General features: G+C 42.5%; 1 long non-coding RNA gene across 1 annotated transcript; it reads left to right on the top strand.

Annotated features, from left to right (window-relative positions):
• The first annotated feature begins 17,957 nt into the window (after window positions 1-17,957).
• On the top strand, window positions 17,958-21,210 carry LOC131238928 (uncharacterized). The gene is made up of 4 exons (XR_009168053.1): window positions 17,958-18,177; window positions 19,741-19,935; window positions 20,353-20,472; window positions 20,689-21,210. It is a non-coding gene; the product is annotated as an uncharacterized LOC131238928 (long non-coding RNA).
• The last annotated feature ends 1,018 nt before the right edge of the window (window positions 21,211-22,228 follow it).

The raw sequence follows: 22,228 nt of genomic DNA, 5'->3' as shown, positions 1-22,228 counted from the left end.
AGAACCGGAGGAATCCCTACTGATGCCGCCTCCCCCAGATCCACCCGGATTTCCCAATGCTGTACCATCGACGTTAACCTTAATCCAACCAGGTTTGGGTCTGGACCAGATTACCACTTGTAAAGAAGGAGCAGTATCTGCATTGCGAAGAATATTCAGCCTTTGTAATAGAAGGAGATCACATCTGGAGAAAGGCTTGGCCCCATGGCGTTCAGGATTCAGAGTAGCTACCCACCACCTGATGTGGTTCACAACGGAGTTAGCGGAGGGCTGGACATTATCAAAACGGGTGGCGTTCCTTGCTTTCCACAGCTCCCAAAGAATTAAACAGGGGATGGCACACTGGACACGAGAAGGACCCCGACGCAGGGGCTGGGCGGTCCACCACGCGGTAAGCGTAGCCAAGACAGAATTATGGTGGGGAGTGAAATGTTGAAAATGACGTTGAAGCGCTTCCACACACGGTCAGCCAAATGCCTGTTGATGAATAGGTGTGTGATTGATTCACTATGTGGAGTGGTAGTGGTTTGATGAAGGCCACAACAGCAACACTTAGACGCTAAGCTGACACCTTTCCGTTGCACTCTATCATTAGTTGGCACCGCCCCTTGAATAAGCCTCCAAATGAACATTGAGATTTTTAGGGGAAGGAGTGGGTTCCAAATTCTTTTGGTCCAGTCTAGGACTTGGTTTCTTGATCTGCACAGGTTCCAACCAGATTTAACCGTGAAGACACCCATGCGGTCGAGGGGCCAGAACCGCTCATTAGGAGCTGACATTGTGCAGAAGCCGTTTGCAACAATGTGCTGAATGATATCATCTGGCAAAAGGTTGGCGATCGGACTTAGGATTTGAGGGCCGTCATGAGATATAACCTCATTAACTCTAAGAGGAAGAATGTCAGAAGGAATTGGGTGGAGAGTAAAGTTTTCTAGTGGGCCAAGGCCTGACCAATTACAGCGCCAAAGATTTATTTCACCCAAGCCAACATACCATTAAGAAGCATTTTCAATTAGATGGGTCAAAGTAATAACCTGCTTCCATAACGGGGATGTGTTACACTGGTGGGCTTGCACTACTTCACTAGAGCATGGAAGTCCGTATTTTGAAAGAGCAAAATCTGCCTAGCTGTTGGATCCATTGTTATTCAGCACTTTCCATGCCATCTTAAGCCTGAAGGCTCTAAGGACATCCTTCAAGCGGCGGATACCCAGTCCGCCCTCCTCCTTTGGTAAAGCTTTCTTTTTCCAATTCAACCAATGAAATTTAGCTTTGCCCTCCTGCCAACCGCAGAAGAAATTTGCCATTTTCGCTTCAATCATGTCAAGAACCCGGGAGGGGATAGTAGTAGCCGCCATCAACTGGATCGGGATGCTTCCAAGAACGTGATTTATGAGAGTACATCTGCCGGCTTGAGACAGGTATCACGCTGACCAACCAAGGATTTTGGAGTCAATTTTTTGCATCAACGGTTGGTAGTATGAGCATTTATTTCTACCGAGAATCATGGGCGCGCCGAGATAAGAGAAAGGAGCTGAGGAACCATGGATGCCGAGAATCCTCTTGATCCGTCTCATTCTACAAGGAGGGAGCGAGGGAGCGTGGTAGAAACAACTTTTCGAGAGATTTATCTTCTGCCCTGAACAGAATTGGTAGGTCGAAAGGAAATCGTGCGTTGCCGAAATCGAGGAACGACCCCCATTTAGGAAAAGCATAGTGTCATCGGCATAGAGAAGATGTGTGACTTGTTTGCATCCACGTTTGAATTTGAAAGGGGTGCATGCACCACTAGAAACCAGATGGGAGAAACCTCTACCGAGGACTTCCGCAGCTAAAAGAATGGGGGATAAGGGGTCCCCTTGACGTAGTCGCCTAGAGGTTTTGAAGAAACCAGCACCATCCCCATTGACCAAAACTATCATCCAAACGTTGTTCCAACATTTCTCCACCATCCTTATCCAAGAGGCCCCGAATCCGAACCGATCAAGAATTTGTTTAAGGAAATCCCATTCAATTATGTCGTAAGCCTTTTCCATGTCAAGCTTCAGAATAAGATTGCCACCTCAAACTTTTCAACCGATATCCCGATAGATCTCCTGCCCCAAAGCAACACTCTCCGCGATCGATCTGCCTTTAACAAAAGCCCCTTGTTCCGACGAAATTAACTTTGGAAGGAGAGTGGCCAGTCTGGCTGTAATGACCTTGGAAAAAATTTTGTAAACACAGTTGCATAAACTGATTGGTCTAACATCCGAGAACCTCTTCGGGGCTGTCACCTTAGGGATCAAACAAAGGAGAGTGGAGGTGAACGCTCGAGGGAGAGTGCCCCCCTGGAATAGATTTGTGACCGCAAGGAGGACATCTGCACAGATGATATGCCAGCTGCCAGCAAAGAATGCAGCAGAGAGCCCGTCTAGGCCAAGGGCACCGTCAGACGGGATCGCTAAGACCGCGGCCTTAACCTCTTCCAACGAGGGGAGGTGCATGAGGAACTCGTTGTCAGTTGGGGTCAGTAAGGTAGGGATGCTTGCGAGGAGGTGATCGTCCTGTGAGTGTATCTTAGACTGAAAGAGCTTTGAGAAGTGATCGACCGCAGTGGATTTGATCTGGGCAATATCTGACAAGGTTGAATGATCATCGAGATGGATTTCAGTGATGATTCCCCGTCTGGACCTCTCAGTGGCTTGAAGGTGGAAGAATTTTATATTGCGATCACTTTCCTTCAACCAGTTGTTACGCGATTTCTGCTTCCAAAACACCTCTTCTTCTAGCTCCATCTTCGCTAGATGAAGCCTGGCTTCTGTGAGAGAGGATTGGGTAATCTCATTAGGGGCAAGCTGCACTTGATTTTCCAGGAGGGCTAACTGATCTTTCGCCACCTTGAGATTCTGAAAAACATTCCCAAAGACATGTTTATTCCAGTCTTTCAGTCTACACTTCAGTTTCCTGATTTTAAGGTTTAACATGGGCTGATCTGAAAGGTCCTCCCGCCAGGTGTCCTGGATGAGTAGGTTGTATCCGTGGTGAAGCATCCACATTCTTTAGAATCGGAAGGGCCTGACTATGGGAGGGAAGGCTTGGGGAGACGTCAACAGAAGAGGCGAGTGGTCGGAGTTCACCCGGGGAAGATGATCTATCTTGAATTGGGGAAAATGGGAGATACATTCCCCGTTACAGAAGACTCTATCCAATCTGGCCCATACATGAGCGTTGCCCGCATGATTGTTACACCAAGTATATCTGTTGCTTGTGAACCCAGCATCCAGGAGAGCAGCGTTATCCATGGCTGCAACAAATTCAGAGGAGCTGTGATGGTCAAAATGCCGACTTCCTCTTTTGTCAGCCAATGTAAGAACGGCGTTGAAGTCACCGCCAATGGCCCACGGACCCGAAATACGGCTGGCTAGGACCGAAATTTTAGACCAAAGGTTTCTTCGCTGAACTATAGAGCACTTAGCATAGACAATAGAAATATAAAAATTTGAAAGGGAGTGGTTGGGTTGTACAGAAAAAGATATCATTTGGGCCGAGGATTGCAGAACAGAAACAAAAGGAGAAGAGTTATAGAAAAACCAAATTTTACCCCCAACATCAGCGTTTGAGAAGGAGGAATGAAAACCCAGCTTGAAGCCAACTGAGACTCTCTTTTCGTCCCTTGCCATAGGCTCCAAGATCGCCATCCACCAAGGCTTATGAATGCGGGAAAGCCTGCGAGCAGATCTTAGCGTCGTCATGTTGGACACGCCCTTGGCATTCCAAATGATAGTATTATCCATCAACTGGATTGTTGAATTTGAATGCCCTTCCCTTAAGACTCCTGAGTCTTACATTCCAATCCACATCCATCCGAAAAGGTTGTTCCTTAACGTACCTCCTACCCTCAGTAGCAGGTATTTCTGAACAAGGAGCACTCCAAGAAGCTGGAAGGATTCTTGTGATAGGAAAATTATCTAGAGAAGAGGTTGACTGAGCAAGCTGAGGGCCCGTTTCCTCCTCAAAGAGCATATCATCACTGTCAGCTTGGTCCTGAGCAAGTTGATTATACATGTTCTGAAGATGGGAGGAGGGAACTGACTCAGAGGGAGGTTGAATGACAGCATTTGGATCGGCCATTTCATCAGAATTTGTGGTTTCATCAGTTTCACAGTTCCCGTGGGCTAGGGGAATGTTCACCATGAGATATTGCGGATCAAAACCAGCTTCTCATACTGGGGGTCTCAAAGAAGCCTATAGGAATGTGGAGTCTTGCTACTGGTTTAGATGCAACTCTGAGAAAGGAAACCTTCTTCTCACATAGTGGATGGGAGAGTGGTTGATTGATCAAGATAGAACTGGAGTGGGTTTTTTGATAACTGGAGGATCCTCCCACAAAATCCGGCCTTGAGCAACACCCTGAATTTCGTCTTACGATAAAGTAGGTAAAAATGGTCCTGGGATGTCCATATATTCCAGCCTGGGAGTAGATATAACAAGGAGGATGTCTTGTTGAAAGATGGGAAAGGATGGGGGAGAAAAACTGCAGGGTAAGGAGCTGAAGACAGGGGGGAAGGTGGGGGAGGGGACTAGCTCCGCTGCGAGAGTAGGGGGGCTGGAAGAGGGGGCAGACCCTGTGACTACTGCGAGGGAATCAAGGGAGGGAGGGGTAAAGGAAAGAGGCAGCTGGGGGGTCGGAAGCATACGAGGGACAGGGTGGGGGGAGGGGGAGGAAAGAACGGCTGGGAGAACAGAGGTGGCGTTGGTCTGGGATTCAGGGGAAGGCGAGGGGATCGGGCCATGTAAATCGTGGGGAGGGTTTACCTGGGCATTTCCACAGGCAGGTGCTGGGCGAGGGTCGGTGGGGCTTACAGATACTTGAACATTGTACATGAGGGCATTTTCGCAAACAGGGGCAATGCGAGAATCACTGGAACCATCGTTTCTTAGGGAAGCATCCGGCTGGGCATTAGAGCAAACAGGTGCTGGGTGAGGGTCGTTGGGACCTCCTTTCTCCTGGAATGTGGCCTCAACCTACTCCCGAGTTGAGCCAAAACGGTAATAGAAACAACAACAAAAATTAAAGCTTTGTAAAAAGGGACATGTGTTAAAAGGGATACATTCTTGTTTGTTGCCATATGATTGGGCTACAATTCAAGTTAATAGAAACAACAACAAAAATTAAAGCTTTATAAAAAGGGGCATGTGTTAAAAGGGATACATTCTTGTTTCTTGCCATGTGATTGGGCAACAATATTACAGCAATCGGGTTCGGGTTCGGGATCGGGTTTAGGTTTGGGTTTTCAAGTTTAGGTTTAGGTTTAGGTTAGGGAGTTGAGATTAGGATTAGGTGTAGGTCTAGGTTTAGGGATTTGAGAATACATTTTGGTTTTACGTTTAGGTTTAGGTTTTAGGTTTTAGGTTTTAGGTTTAGGCTTAGGTTTAGGTTTAGGTATAGGTTTTAGGTAATATGTTATAAGTTTAGGTCATAGGTTATAGGTTAAGGTTTAGGTTATAGGTTTTGGTTTCAGTTTAGGTTAAGGTTTAGGTTTAGATTATAGGTTTAGGTTAAAGTTTAGGTTTTAGTTATAGGTTATAGTATATAGGTTATACCTTTAGGGAATTGAGAGTAGGTTAAGGTTAAGGTTTAGGTTTAGGAAATCGGGTCCGGGTTCGGGATCGGGTTTAGGTTAGGGAGTTGAGATTAAGATTAGGTATAGGTTTAGGTTTAAGGATTTGAGAATACATTTCGGTTTTAGGTTTAGGTTTAGGTTTTAGGCTTAGGTTTAGGTTATAGGTTTAGGTTATAAGTGCAGGTAATAGGTTTAGATTTAGGTTAGGGGATAGGTTAAGGTTTAGGGAATTGAGAATAGGTCAAGGTTTAGGTTTAGGAATTCGGGTTCGAGTCGGGATCGACTTTAGGTTTGGGTTTTCAAGTTTAGGTTAGGGAGTTAAGATTAAGATTAGGTGTAGGTTTAGGTTTAGGGATTTGAGAATACATTTAGGTTTTAGGTTTAGGTTTAGATTTAGGTTATAAGCTATAGGCTTAGCGAATTGAGAATAGGTTAATGTTTAGGTTTAAGAAATCGGGTTCGGGTTTGGGATCGGGTTTAGGTTTGGGTTTTTAAGTTTAGGTTTTGGTTTATATTAGGGAGTTGAGATTAGGATTAGGTGTAGGTTTAGGTTTAGGAATTTGAGAATACATTTAGGTTTTAGGTTTAGGTTTAGGTTTTAGGTTATAGGCTTAGGTTTATGTTTAGGTTAAGGTTTAGGTTTAGGTTATAAGTTATAGGTTTAGAGAATTGAGAATAGGTTAATGTTTAGGTTTAGGAAATCGGGGTCAGGTTCGGGATCGAGTTTAGGTTTGGGTTTTCAAGTTTAGGTTTAGGTTTAGGTTAGGGAATTGAGATTAAGATTAGGTGTAGGTTTAGGTTTAGGGATTTGAGAATACATTAGGTTTTAGGTTTAGGTTATAGGTTATAGGTTTGGGTTTAGGTTTAGGTTTATGTTATAAGTTATAGATTTAGGGAATTGAGAATAGGTTAAGGTTTAGGTTTAGGAAATCGGGTTCGGGTTCGGGATCGGGTTTAGGTTTGAGATTTCAAGTTTAGGTTTAGGTTTAGGTTAGGGAGTTGATATTAGGATTAGGTGTAGGTCTATGTTTAGGGATTTGATAATACACTAGGTTTTAGGTTTAGGCTTAGGTTATAGGTTATACGTTTAGGTTTAGGTTTAGGTAAAGGTTTAGGTTTAGGTTATAAGCTATAGGTTTAGGCAATTGAGAATAAGTTAAGGTTTAGGTTTAGGAAATCAGGTTCGGGTTCGGGATCGGGTTTAGGTTTGGGTTTTCAAGTTTAGGTTTAGGTTTAGGTTTAGGGATTTAAGAATACATTTAGGTTTTAGGTTTACTTTATAGGTTATAGGTTATAGGTTTAGGTTTAGGTTTAGGTTTAGGGTTAGGTTTAGGTTATAAGCTATAGGTTTAGGGAATTAAGAATAGGTTAAGGTTTAGGTTTAGGAAATCAGGTTCGGGTTCGGGATCGGGTTTAGGTTTGGGTTTTCAAGTTTAGGTTTAGGTTTAGGTTAGAGAGTTGAGATTAGGATTAGGTGTAGGTTTAGGTTTAGGGATTTGAGAATATATTTAGGTTTTAGGTTTAGGTTTAGGTTATATGTTATAGGTTTAGGTTTAGGTTATGAGCTTTAGGTTTAGGGAATTGAGAATAGGTTAAGGTTTAGGTTTAGGAAATCGGGTTCGGGTTCGGGAACGGGTTTAGGTTTGGGTTTTCAAGTTTAGGTTTAGGTTTAGGTCAGGGAGTTGAGATTAGGATTAGGTGTAGGCTTAGGTTTAGGGATTTGAGAATACATTAGGTTTTAGGTTTAGGTTTAGGTTATTGGGTATAGGTTTAGGTTTAGGTTTAGGTTTAGGTTATAAGCTATAGGTTTAGGGAATTGAGAATAGGTTAAGGTTTAGGTTTAGGAAATCGAGTTCAAGTTCGAGAGCGGGTTTAGGTTTGGGTTTTCAAGTTCAGGTTTAAGTTTAGGTTAAGAAGTTGAGATTAGGATTAGGTGTAGGTTTCGGTTTAAGGATTTGAGAGTACATTTCGGTTTTAGGTTTAGGTTTAGGTTTTAGGCTTAGGTTTAGGTTATAGGTTTAGGTTATAGGTTTAGGTTTAGGTTAGGTTATTGGTTAAGGTTTAGGGAATTGAGAATAGGTTAAGGTTTAGGTTTAGGAAATCGGGTTCGGGTTCAGGATCGGGTTTAGGTTTGGGTTTTCAAGTTTAGGTTTAGGTTTAAGTTAAAGAGTTCAGATTAGGATTAGGTGTAGGTTTAGGTTTAGGAATTTGAGAATACATTTAGGTTTTAGGTTTAGGTTTAGGTTATAGGTTATAGGTTTAGGTTTAGGTTTAGGTTAGGGTTTAGGTTTAGGTTTAAGTTTAGGTTATAAGTTATAGGTTTAGGGAATTGAGAATAGGTTAATGTTTAGGTTTAGAAAATCGGGTTTGGGTTCGGGATCGGGTTTAGGTTTGGGTTTTCAAGTTTAAGTTTAGGTTTTGGTTAGGGAGTTGAGAATAGGATTAGGTGTAGGTTTAGGTTTAAGGATTTGAGAATACATTTAAGTTATAGGTTTAGGTTTAGGTTTAGGTTTAGGTTTAAGTTTAGGTTATAAGATATAGGTTTAGAGAATTGAGAATAAGTTAAGGCTTAGGTTTAGGAAATTGGGTTCGGGTTCGGGATCGGGTTTAGGTTTGGGTTTTCAAGTTTAGGTTTAGGTTTAGTTTAGGGAGTTGAGATTAGGATTAGGTGTAGGTTTAGGTTTAGGGATTTGAGAATACATTTGGTTTTCGGTTTAGGTTTAGGTTATAGGTTATAGGTTTAGGTTTAAGTTTAGGTTAAGGTTTAGGTTATAAGCTATAGGTTTAGGGAATTGAGAATAGGTTAATGTTTAGGTTTAGAAAATTGATTTCGGGTTCGAGATCGGGTTTAGGGTTGGGATTTCAAGTTTAGGTTTATGTTTAGGTTAGGGAGTTGAGATTAGGATTAGGTGTGGGTTTAGGTTTACGGATTTGAGAATACATTTAGGTTTTAAGTTTAGGTTTAGGTTATAGGTTATAGGTTTAGGTTTAGGTTTAGGTTAAGGTTTCGGTTTAGGTTATAAGCTATAAGTTTAGGGAATTGGGAATAGGTTAAAGTTTAGGTTTAGGAAATCGGGTTCGGGTTCGGGATCGGGTTTAGGTTTGGATTTTCAAGTTTAGGTTTTGGTTTAGGTTAGGGAGTTGAGATTAGGATTAGGTGTAGGTTTAGGTTTAGGGATTTGTGAATACATTAGGTTTTAGGTTTAAGTTTAGGTTATAGGTTATAGGTTTAGGTTTGGGTTTAGGTTTAGGTTTAAGTTAAGGTTTAGGTTTAGGTTATGAGCTATAGGTTTAGGGAATTCAGAAAAGGTTAAGGTTTAGGTTTAGGAAATCGGGTTCGGGTTCGGGATCAGGTTTAGGTTTGGGTTTTCAAGTTTAGGTTTAGGTTTAGGTCAGGGAGTTGAGATTAGGATTAGGTGTATGTTTAGGTTTAGGGATTTGAGAATACATTAGGTTTTAGGTTTAGGTTTAGGTTATAGGGTATGAGTATAGGTTTAGGTTTAGCTTTAGGTTTAGGTTATAAGCTATAGGTTGAGGGAATTGAGAATAGGTTAAGGTTTAGGTTTAAGTAATCGTGTTCGGCTGAAGCTGAGAGATATTTTAAGGCGTTGTTCTCCTCAGGCGGAAGCAACTTCAATGAAGATATCCCGCAATGCATTCCCGCATTAGTTACCGAGCAGATGACTGCTGGGCTCATGCTTCCCCTATCGTAGGAAGAAGTGAAACAAGCCGTGTCTTCTATTCCGGTCGATAGTGCCCCAGGCCCGGATGGCTTTGGGGGAGCCTTCTACTCAGCTTGTTGGGAAGTGATCAAGGATGATCTATACGCAACGGCCAAAGACTTTCTTGACGGAGGGGCGATCCCTAAAGCGTTCCAATGTACTCTAATATGCCTTATCCCAAAGAAAATCTCCCCTGTTTCCATTTCTGAAGATCAGCCTCTGCAACTGCATAATGAAGATCTTCTCCAAAATCATGGCATCTAGGCTGGCTCACATTCTTCCTGTTATCATCTCAAATCAGCAAGGTGCTTTCATGAAGGGAAGAGTTATCTCAGAAAATATCTCGTTAGCCAGAGAGATGGCCTATGAGATCGATCGTAAAGTATATGGGGGTAACTTAATCATCAAGCTCGACATGGAAAAGGCATATGACTGGATGGAATGGGCCTTCATATCTCAACTGATCAAAAAATTCAAATTTCATCCTCTTTGGATCTCTTCCCTGTAGCAGTGTTGGGCCGACGCCTGGTTTTCCATTCTAATCAACAGAAGAAGTTTTGGATTTTTTAAATCCAGTGGAGGGCTAAGACAGGGTGACCCTGTATCGCCGTCAATCTTCATCCTTGCAACTGAAGTCCTAAGAAGGGGCATTTCCAACCTCTTCCTTTCGGGGAGCTGTCAGCCTTACAAACTACCTAGAAACTGTCCCAATATCTCTCACATGTTCTTTGCTGACGATGCCATCTTATTTCTTAATGGCAGGCAATCTAATGTGCGCATTCTTCTCAACTTCATCCCTGAATATGAGAATGCCTCTGGATAGAAAGTCAATGCCTCCAAAACATCTTTCATTGCTCCCAAGGCGATGTCCATGTCCAAAGCTCAAAGGATGCACAACTTAACAGGATTCAAGCAAGCTTTCTTTCCCATGGTTTACCTCGGCATCCCCCTAACCAAAGGAATGATCAAAGGGCACCTCTTGCACCCTCTCATCTAGAAGGTAGCCAATAAAATTGAAGGATGGAAGGCCAAGCTCCTCAACCTGGCGGCAAAATTAGTGCTAATCAAACACGTTTTAACCAGCATTCCAATTCACCTCATGTAAGCTATCTCAATCCCAAAATCTGTGACTAAATCTCTTGACAGGGCCCTTGCAAATTTTTTCTGGGGAAGTTCGGAAGGCAGCAATAAAAGACATTGGATCAGGTGGTCGCAATTATGTACTCCTTTGCATGAAGGAGGTCTGGGTATCAGGAGTTCAGATGATGTTATGCGTGCTTTTAGAGTTAAGATTGGCTGGAATTTGTTGCAGGGAAAGTCGCTTTGGGAAAACTTTTTTTCATCTAAATATTTCAGGAAGCTTATCTCTAACAAAGGACTCATAGGCACAGCCACCTCCCTAGGCTGGAAGGAAATATTCAGATCATTGGCTTTCACATTGCTTCACTCAAGATGGCTCATTGGAGAAGGTGACATTAGTTTTTGGTTCACGAATTGGTCGGGTTGGGGGTTCCTGGCTGCAGCGGCAGATGGGCCTATTCCTTAGTAGCTCCTTCAAGCCCCAGTCCGCGATTTCTTCTCCCCTGCCAGGCGGTGGTGCCTTTCTGACGCTCGCCCCTATATCCAAGATTCAACGTTTTAGTCCTTATTAGCTAGCACAGTTTCTCTATCAGGAAGACCAGATACGCTGATATGGGATCTCTCTTCCTCAGGGAAATTCACCATTAATCAGCGTGGAACAGATCTAGGCATCACCACCCGACCAAACAATGGGTGACGTGGCTATGGAACAAATTCCTCCCCCCGAAAGTGGCAAATTTTTCCTGGAAAGCCATTCACAGTGTTGTCCCTATTGACGTGGCGATGCAGAATGTTGGAGTCCCAATGGTGCAAATGTTGCTCTAACCCCCCCACCCCCCCACGTGCAGTCCTCTCAGCTCCCTCCAGCTGGTCTTCTCGATTCCCGCCCTCCCTCCCATCCAGCTTAGCAACCGTTTCCCCTTCCATCAGGTCCCCCACGAGTCATCAACCTCACTCTGTTTCTGACCAACCCTCCCCCTCTGTGGAGGAAACAGACCACCTGTTTTGTCACGGGAGCATTGCGACGACCATTTGGAGCTTCTTCTACAATCTGTTCGATATTCCCTTCATCTATAACCAATCTCTCCCCCTCAGGTTTCAGTAATGGATCGCAAAGGCAAGCACTAATTCAAGATTCAAGATTCTTATTGGCATCGCCCCTTCCTTCATCATCTGGGAGACTTAGTTGAGCAGAAATTCTGCCAGGTATGAGGGCCATGCCATGTTAGCAAGAACGATCATCCTCAAAGTATCGAAATGGCTGAGAGAGATCGACTCATCCATCCCAGTCCCTGATAAGAATTCCTTCTCTAAATCCATCTCTCTCCACTTGGTGCAATAATAGGTCAGGCAATAGCCGTCGATGGGCCAGACTGGACAGAATGTTCATTAATGCAGAGTGGGCAACTGCAATTTCTCATTTTAAGGTTGAGCACCTAACGAGAGCCTTTTCCAATCACTCCCCAATCCTTCTAACTGCTATTGGTGATTCCACTAGTTTCCCTCGCCCGTTCAAATTCCAAAGGATGTGGACTACTCATGAGGGCTTCATGCAGTTGATTAAAGACAGCTGGACCATCGAACCTGCAGCCTCTCCCATGTTCAAACTTCACATCAAATTAAAAGTTCTAAAATCAAGGCTGAAAACGTGGAACAAACAAATATTTGGAAACATCTTCAAAAATGTTCATCAGGAAGAAAATGAGGTAAATAGGGCAAAGCTCCTTCTCCTAAACCACCAAAGTCAAGACAATCTCACCCACCTTAATTTAGCCCACACAAAATTAAAGAAGGCCCAATTACAAGAAGAAATATTCCAGAAACAAAAGTCCAGGATCTCTTGGCTGGAAGAGGGAGACAGGAATACAAAGTTCTTTCATAATTCAGTCCTTGAAAGGCACAGGCGTGCATCCATCAACCAGCTGCAGACCTCATCTAGGGCAACTGTTTTCTCAGCCAGTGACATAGGGGAAGAAGTTGTTAAGTATTTCCAGGAGCTATTCTCGTCGGAGGGTACTCAACTATCGGCCCACATCCTCAACAGCATCTCAAGAGTAGTGGATGAGCGGATGAACGATTTTCTCCCTCGTCCACCAACCATGGCCGAAGTGAAGGCGGCTGCCTATGCTATCCCCATTGACAGCGCACCTGGGCCTGATGGATTTGGAGGGGTGTTTTACTCCTCTTGCTGGGAGGTGATTAGGGACGACATTCTATAAGCGGCCAAAGATTTTCTTCAAGGGGGCTCGATCCCCAAAGCGTTTCAATGCACCCTTCTCTGTCTTATTCCAAAGAAAAAACACCCAGTCACCATTAAAGATTTCAGACCGATGAGCTTATGCAACTGCATTATGAAAATTTTCTCTAAGCTGCTGGCATCTAGAGTGGCTCATGTCTTGCCCATGCTCATATCCGTCGAGCAAGGGGCTTTTGTCAAAGGTAGGTCCATAACTGATAATATTTAGCACAAGAGATGGCTCATGAGATCGATCACAAGGTATATGGGGGAAACCTCATCATTAAATTGGACATGGAGAAGGCGTATGATCGAATGGAATGGGACTTCATCAACCAAGTGCTACTCAAATTCGGATTCAGCTCTTCCTGCATAGCTTAGCTTCAACGTTGTTGGAAAGATATTAACTTCTCTATCCTGATCAACGGGAGGACATTCGGTTTCTTCAAGAGCTCCAGAGGTCTCCGTCAGGGATGTCCTCTATCGCCTTCCATTTTCATCCTCGCAGCAAAGGCGTTTAGTAGAGGCGTGTCTTTTCTTTTTGCTTCAGGGAGATGTCAACCGTTCCACCTCCCTAGATCTTGTCCTTCCATTACGCACCTAATTTTTGCTGATGATGCTATTATTTTCCTAAATGGCAGGATTGCTAATGTGAAAATTCTCCTCAGCTTCATTCGTGATTATGAAAGCTCTTCAGGCCAAAGGGTTAACGTCGCCAAAACAACCTTCATCGCGCCCAAGAAAACTTCTTGGAGAAAAGCCCAATGCCTCAACACCATATCAGGCTTCGCTCAAGGCTTCTTCCCAATTTCCTACCTAGGCATTCCTCTTGTCAAAGGCAGAATCACCAAACCGATGTTGCATCCCTAATCCAAAAAATTACCAATAAGATAGATGGGTGGAAAGCCAAACTTCTCAACTAAGCAGCGAAGTTAATCCTAATAAGACACGATCTTTCGAGTATTCCTATTCACCTCATGGCAGCTATCAACATCTCGAAGCATGTAATCAAATATATTAACAGCGCCATTGCAAGCTTTTCTGGGGTACTTCGGATCATGGGAATAAGAGGCACTGGATTAGCTGGCAGAGTATATGCACCCCTTTGCAAGAGGGAGGATTGGGGATCCGCAGATTAGATGACGTCATGCAAGCGCTCAGAGTCAGGATGGCCTGGAACCTTATCAGAGGTACGTCCCATTGGGCCAAATATTTTTCAGCGGTTTATTTGTGGAAGTTCTTATCTCACCATGGCAGGAGGAGCCCCTGCTCGTCACCCATCTGGAAGGAAATTATAAGGGTACTTCCTTTCACTATTCTTCATTCTAGATGGCTCCTCGGATCGGGCAACCTTAGTTTCTGGTTTCACAATTGGTCAGGACATGGGATCCTGGTAAGTGCCATTGTTTCATCTATCCCTCCTTTGTTATTGCAAGCCTCCGTCAGCGACTTTCATCCAATTTTGGGCAGATGGAATCTAGCAGATATTCAGGACTTGATCTCTCCTTTTGCTATGCAAACCCTGCTGGACTCTAAGGTTGCTTTCTCTAATCGCTCAGATAAGCTCTCATGGGATTTAACCCCCTCCAGCAAGTTCTCAGTTTCTTCTGCTTGGAATGGTATCAGACAGCATCACCCCAAGATCGCTTGGTCCTCTTGGCTATGGAACAAATTCCTTCCCCCCAAGCTGGCTATCTTCGCTTAGAAGACTTCCTGTAGGGCGGTCCCGGTCGATGAGGCGGTCCAGCGGCTTGGGGTGTCTATTGCCTCGAAATGTGAATGTTGCCATTCTCCCTCTCCTGTCAGTTCGGCGCAAGTTTACGGCTCCATTCGGCTGCCAGTCGACTATGCCCGGTCCAGCGTCTCCCCTGCCTCGTTGCCTCAAGACTTTCACCATCTGTCCTAGGGATTCTCAGCTCTCCTGGTGCGGTCGAAACCCTGGACCATCTGTTTTGTTATGGGATAACGACCAAGCAAGTTTGGGATTTCTTTAGCAGTTTGTTTGATGTTCCTCTAGTCTTGAGTCAGCCTTTCCTCTCTAGGCTTTCTCTATGGACTTCGTCTGCTAGCCTCAAATCCTGCTCTTCTATCCTTTCGGGTCTCATTCCAAGCCTTATAGTTTGGGAGCTTTGGATCAGTTGAAATGCTGCTAGATTCGAGGGGAAGAGAATGTCTACCAGCAACATCATCTACAATGTCATTCGATGGATGCGTGAAATTGGATCTTCTTTTCCAATCTCAGCTAGCCATACCATGACCAAGATTGCTATCCTCAACGCTCTTTGGATTGGCATCCCATCCCCAGCCCCTTTCAAAAAATCGACTATCGTCAGATGGTCCAAACCCCCCAAAGATTGGCTAAAGCTAAACATTGATGGATCGTCAAGAGGCAACCCGGGTGAAAGCGGTGGTGGAGGAGTGTGTCGTGATCAGTCCGGTAAACTGATTTTTGCGTTTCACAGGTACTATGGGTCTTCTTCTAACACAAAGGCCGAAGCCCGGGCAATGCTTGACAGGCTAGACATTTGCTCTCACATGGGTCTTACCAACATTGTGGTGGAGTCCGACTCCAAAATTATCGTGGCAGCAGTGGAGGACTTTTCTATTTCCTCTCCTTGGAAGATCTGGTATATTCTGGGAGAAATCCAGTCCAAAATTCCTAGCCTTAACCTAGTTTTCTCGCATGTCTTTCGCGAAGGCAATGCAGTGGCGGATGCCCTTGCGAGAATGGCGTGTGAAGGATGCCCGGACACTACCTTCACTAGCCGAGCCTCGCTCCCTAGGCACATCAGAGGTGAGCTTGTGCTCGACATTATGGGGCTGGGCAGGCTTAGAACCCCTTAACCTTTTCCGCCCTGCCCCCCTCGAGTAGTCAGTCGTGATGTGTCCCCGGCTGTGTTTCTTACAGGATCCATTGTGGTTTTTTTTTCTTCTGTTTTTGTGTGTAGTACACAATAGGCGTGCTCCTCTTTCTTTTTGTAGGGACCCTCCCGAAAAAGCTGTAAATCCTGTTGTCTTAAACGAAATTCTCAGTTTTTCTTTAAACAAATAAAAAATAAAAAATTCTAACCATTTTCCATCGGTTGGAAGGTTTCCCATATTCGTCAGGTGGGTAAAGCCGCCAATTGACTGGCTGAAGCTTAACATCGACGACTCATCGAGAGGTAATCCGGGCCTAAGTGGCGAAGGGGGAATCTGTTGGGATAGCCAAGGTAGATTCATATTTTCATTCCGAAGAAACTATGGGATAACCTCCAATTCAGTAGTGAAAGCTCAGGCGATGCTAGACGGGTTGATCATTTGTTCTAACCTCAGTTTAGACTATTTCTGTCGAATCAGACTCCAAGCTCATTGCGAAAGTTGCAGGGGATTCTTCTGCCCCCATTCCCTGGAATATTTGGTACATCATGGGAGAAATTCAGCAAAAAAGGTGGACTCTAAATCTTTTTTTCAACCACACTTTCTAGGAAGGGAATGCAGTGGCTGATGCGCTGGCGAGGCAAGCGAGTGAAGGGTGCCCCGATAGAATTTTCAATTCTAGCTCCCTTCTTCCGAGATCAGTCAGGGGACTGGTTCTTCTTGACAATGTTGGGGTAGGATCTTTCCGCATTCCTTGAGGGTGAATCGCCCCTTGGGTGCCCTCTTACTTTTTTCGTTTCCCTTGTTTTCTATCTTTTATTCAGTGTTTTCCCTAGATTGGAGTTACATTGGGGTCTTCTATTTTTTTTGTTGGGGCCCACCCGAAGAGCTGTAAATGTTTATATGATTAATGAAGCCATGGCAAGAGCCCACTTTTATTTTTATTTAAAAAAAAAAAAAAAAAAGCTAGAGTGAAAACTGTGGAAAAAAATTAACAGATTTGGAGAATCTTAGTGAAATTGTATGCCGTTATTACCCATAATTTTTATAAATTATTGATAGGTCACAATTATGAAAAAAAAAATTCTAAAAAAGAAAAAACAAAAAAGATATGAGCACATTAGATTATAAAGACTTGTTTGAGTGAAAAAAGAAAGATAAAAAATAATAATTATGGAATAAGTATTTTCATTAGTAATATTGAAACGTAGGTCTTTATTGATTCAATTTTTAGAATTTTTTATTCAATTACAAGCGGAGATATGATATTAGTGAGACCAGGTCAATTTGTATTATGCGTTAGAGAAATTGAGCTGACATCAAACTAATTATGCATAACTTTCATCATGAATTTGAATAAGATGGCATCTACTACAGGATTCATGCAGCCAACTCCGATTAATTAGGATGAGATTTAGGTGATGATAATGATCATGATGAACTGAGTATAGTAAAACATCCCAATATAAGGAAAAAAGTGGCCCCACTGCTTTCATCTGGGGCTCCACAATATTATCTTGGAATCAGATTCAAAGCTGGTAGTTGAATTCTTAAATGGGTCAGCTAAGCCCGGTTGAAAGTGGGCTTACTAGGTCTCTCGCATCAGGAGGTTCAAAGAGCTTGGTCAGGTTTGCTTCACTCACATCTTCCACAAAGGGAATGACCTAGCCGACGGGATGGCCTGACTTGCTAGTACCTCCCAATCGACCACTCTCCTTACTCAGTTCTCCCTTCTGCCTCGCCGGGTCAGGGGATCTTTTCTCCTCGATAAGGTGGGACTCGGTGCACTTCGCTAGGCTCACATTTCGATCTTTTCAGCCTATCCTGTCTCCCGTTCCTTTTGATTCAATAGCCTGCATGCCTTCGCTTTGCTTGCTATTTGTATAGTTGATCTCTGTATACGATAGGTCCCTATTGAATTTTGCAGCAGGGGCCCGAATAGGCTTTCTTGTAATTGGTTCGCTATATATGAATACAGAGGGAACACTTTTGAAAAAAAAAAAAAAAGTGGCCAATCATGAAAAAGTGATTTATTTTTCATTATTTTCTGATGTAAGGCCTGTTTGCCGATGCTAGTAGGAACCGCAGAATTGATTCTAAAAAACAATTGAGAATTGCTTATCTGAAAAGTACTTGGTTAGTAAGCATGCAATATTAGACAAACAACTTCCCCCCAAAGGTTTCAGTGGTGAGCGTTGAATCCACACTATTTAATTTCTATGATGTGGCCCACTTAAGTCTTGGATCTACCTTATTTTGGAGTTATATTTTAATATGATATGGAAAAACCAATGAACGGACACTACAACAAAAGCACGCTTAGCTGATGATGTGCGTGGTCAATTTACCGGCGCTAATTGAAAAGGGGCGTCGGTTAGCGATCGGGTATAAAGATGGACCAAAAGCCCTAGCCCTCTTTTCTGCCCTCCCGACGCTCTCTCTCTAACTCTTTCTCCGTCCCGACTCTCTCTCTCTCTCTCTCTCTCTCTCTCTCTCTCTCTCTTTCTTAGGGGTTTTTAATCTCTATCTCTCTTTTAACATGTCTAAGGATGAGATACGAGGATCTCTGCAATCCGATGTATGATATGGACATCAAGGAAGCCTTAGCCACTTCCATCTCAAGCATTCAATGGATCTCTCCATAAAGCACGAATATCTCCCCAAAGATCTACAGGTCATCTCTCTGTATATATCTATCATCCATCTATTAGATCGATTTATTTTTTTTTCTATATTTTGTCTATGATTGTAGGTTATAAAACGAGGTGCAAATGATTGAATCTGTGAAGTTTTCATCTATCTATTTTTAAATTTTGGTTATGTTATGCTTTGGCACCTTACATGCTCGATTAAATGCCAAATGGCCCAAACTTGTTGTATTGTCAATTGAGTCCGTATATGCAGCTCATGTGTTGAATTTTTTGTCTGGTTTTTGTGCCATGTGGCCTAAACTATGGGTTACCTGTTGCATGGTACTGATTGTTTAGGTGAGGGTATTTTGAGTAGACAGAGAGTGTTGTATGGTAGGTTAGTGTATAGCCAGTTGTAGGTATTTAGTTTCCTGGCCTTCATTCATGTGTAGGTATTTACCACTTGTTATCTTTTTTGCTCAAACAAATTTCCAGACTGCTTCAAGTCTAACATGAAACATTTTTAAGAGCTTCGCTGAGCCCACACACAAGGAATGCTACCTACATGCCACCACATGTGCCAGTGTGGCCAACATGTACAATATTATCCAAGTTCTCCATCACATGGATCTAATAATGTTATAAATAAACCGTACCAAGTGGTGGAATGACCTTATTCTTACAAGAGCATCTAAATGGTGGAAACCCTCTGATGAATGGATAGGTTCGCTTACCAATGTACCATGCTAGCACATGGATGCAAACATGAGCTGCCTTATACATGGTGTGGGCTGAACAAAGATCCATCTTCAATATTAATTTGGGCTGAATAGGTGGAAACTAGTGTCCACATAATGAGGTTCTGTTTTCCACACTACTCAAAATCCACAACAGAATGGATAATCACCGGCTCTTAATATCCATGCCACTTGCCATTCCAGGTACATATAAATGCATATGTAGTGATTAAAAAGGACTACTTTAGATGCTGAAATTTACAAACTACTCTTGCAAATTATTTCCAAAAGGCAAGGAAGCATACCTAATCATGGCAAGCAACGAGAAAGTGATCTACGCCACCAGTTCTGTTCCAAAAAGGATATTTTGCAGCAATCTCATCCACATAGTCCTTCAAATATTATATCAGGTTCTTCCGACTATGCAATTCAAGTTTATGCAAGATAGTCCGTAGAATACATGAACTAAAAGGCAAATAAAACAGGTGGGCTTTCCAGGGTTGATTCACAACAAACTGCTTGTTTCCCTCCATCAGTTTCATAAACCATCCCTTGGATGCATAAATTCCTCTAAGAAATGGCATATGGAATATGGGTTTTTCTCCTTCCCCATATACATAAACCTTGAGTCACCCTATTATCAAAACAGTGCTAAACTAAAAACGGTAGTGATAGTCTTAGATTTCTTCTCTTCTAAGTTAGCTAACACATCATATTTGAGAGTACTGAAAAAATTTACTGGGCGATGGTAAAACTTCAGGTAGATGATTTTCAAAAGCATATGGTTTCATACTTTAAGCAATTCAGTGAGAGTGGAGAACTTCAAAAATTCAATGAGCGCTGACTAAAATTTATTTTTTATTTGTGCAGATTTAGGGCCTGCCCAAATTCATCCTAAATCAGGATTTGTTTAGGGCCTTAAGTGGAATAAACCTGCTTGGCTTTTGGGGTAGTGGAAGATGGAAACTGTATTAAGCTGGATACCATTTTTCCTTAAATCGGTAGAGTTCTCCATATTAGTGGGGAGGACCTTACATCAATTGAAGAAACTAAGAACCCCAAATGGTAACATGAGACATGTTTTGAAGTTCTGATGCATAATGTTTCAATTTTATTTGCACCTTATTTTTAATATTACTTTGGCAACGATTGTGGCTTGTGCCATTTTGGCAATGCGTTTTGATCTGCTTAACTTCATGTCAAGTGCAAGGCATTCAATAATGATTAAGATATAGCCATAATGGCCATTACTGCCTTTTTAAAAATAAATGAATAAATTGTATTGGCCCATAAGGCCATTACGGGCCATCTTTTCCTTAACTGTTGTTAAAGCCCCATAACGCCTAATGGTTCCCACTGTTACTGTTACGTAACAGACGTTATGTAACCATTTTTGAATACCTTGATTAAGTGGGAGGTACCAACCCTATTTATAATACTTGCCTAACTTACTGTATCTGCTCACCATCATTCTTTTGCCAGTGTTGCAAAGCATCTGGAGTCTGCAAATACAATGTTTTCATTCTTATGGTGGATCATTGGATTCTATTAGGTATCCCCTGGTGGCCAAACTTTGACCCGTGATGCACCTCAACTTTACTGGTATATGCAACTTACTTTTGTTGTGGTTTGGGCTTGAAGCACATGCTCACACTTGATACTTATTAACCAATACCTCCATGCTTTTGTTTTACCGGCTCCATATAGTTTTTCTGGCATTTGATGTGTTCTTTGTTGTTTTTTGTGTTGCTCTGGCGTGTGTCATTGGTATTGTTGTTTGCTACTGTCTTCGATGCATCATTGCAATTTTATATGCAGTGGCAGACCAGGTATGGCTTTTGTGATATGGTGTCTGCTTTTTGGAAATTATCTTAATATGCTTGAAATTTCACATTTTATAGAAATGGCATTTATCTAGACTACAAAACTAATTCCATAGCCACTAACCAAGTGTGTGTCATAATGGACCGAATCAAATAGAAATGATACACAAAAGCTTACAACTTATGAGGATTTTTTCTTTCTTTTTTAATTCGATTTGATGTTGATTTCATCAAATCTGATGGTTTACTTCTGAAAGTCTTTGTTGTCGGGTTCTCCCTATCCCTCTCTCAATCGACCATCTCTCTTTGTTTCCCCTTTCTCAATCCACCTCTGCTCCTCTAGGGTTTGTCTCTCTCTCTCTCTCTCTCTCTCTCTCTCTCTCTATCTATCTATCTATCTATCTTTTATAGACCAGATCTGGGTTCATTTTTCCTTCCCAATCTTTCCAGAAAAGATTTGCATTTTTCTCTCAAGCTACAACAGATTTTTTATGCAGATCTGGGGTTTTCTCTCGAGCAATTAGCGGATTATCTACGACCACATCTAGTCATAAGGTAATTTTAGCTATTTCTTACTCATATTATCTAAAATTACATTGATAGGACTCTTTGATAAAGATCTCTAAGTTGCTGTTTGTTTTTGGACTCTGTTTTATTGATCCTTTTTTTTCCCGAGTGCCATCCCCAAAAGATGTATAAGGCATCGGTTTGGTTTGTCAATATAATCAAGCAGAGTTGCTTTGTAAGGAAGCTATTTGTTTTCTTGAGTGTTGTTATCATGTATTGTTGATCATGGTTTGGTGATCTGGATCATTGGTCTTATGTAGCCCATGGATCATTCCTCTTTTAAGCCCCCCAGACTAACACTAGTCATTTTTCCATCGAATGAGGGGGTTCTACATCTGAGTTCTAATGGGGACATTAAGGGAGACCTGCTAGTGGATATGTAGGACATTTTCCATGTGGTCTTCTTTTGAAGTACATGCATTTTCAAGTATATACACAGATGCGTTTTTTAATTGCAAGTTTGAGTTGAGTTGAATGGCAATTTTGTGGGCAGATGGGAATTGTTTTCTCTGTGATTACTAGACATTATTAGGACTTTAGAAGTAGAACTCTGAACTCTGTTTTGTACAACATATTGCTTGAAGAAAAATTGTTCCATCTTAAATAAAATCTATCACTGTACTAGGATTACATGAGGCTTGCTTACCCCCAAACGGCACAGGCACCAACCTAGCTTCCACTATCCTTCATTCCATCCTCGACACCTGGTAACATGGAAACACATAACCACCTATTCAGTCAGGGTGAGATTGCAACTCAGATCTGGAGTCACTTCAGCCGGCTTTTTGGTATTGCCAATTCTCCTAATAATACAATATTTCAACGCATCCAACTCTGGACAACCAAAGCTAGTAAGAAAACCAGAACTTCTTATCTAATTAGTCTTGCCCCAAGTATCATAATATGGGAGATATGGATCAGCAGAAATCAGGCTCGATTTGAAGGTAATGCAATGTGCTCTACTCACA

Source organism: Magnolia sinica, chromosome 1 (assembly GCF_029962835.1).
Source record: "Magnolia sinica isolate HGM2019 chromosome 1, MsV1, whole genome shotgun sequence".
Taxonomy (NCBI): domain Eukaryota; kingdom Viridiplantae; phylum Streptophyta; class Magnoliopsida; order Magnoliales; family Magnoliaceae; genus Magnolia; species Magnolia sinica.
The sequence above is the reverse complement of the archived record's forward strand: the minus strand, read 5'-3'. Positions and strand labels throughout refer to the sequence as shown.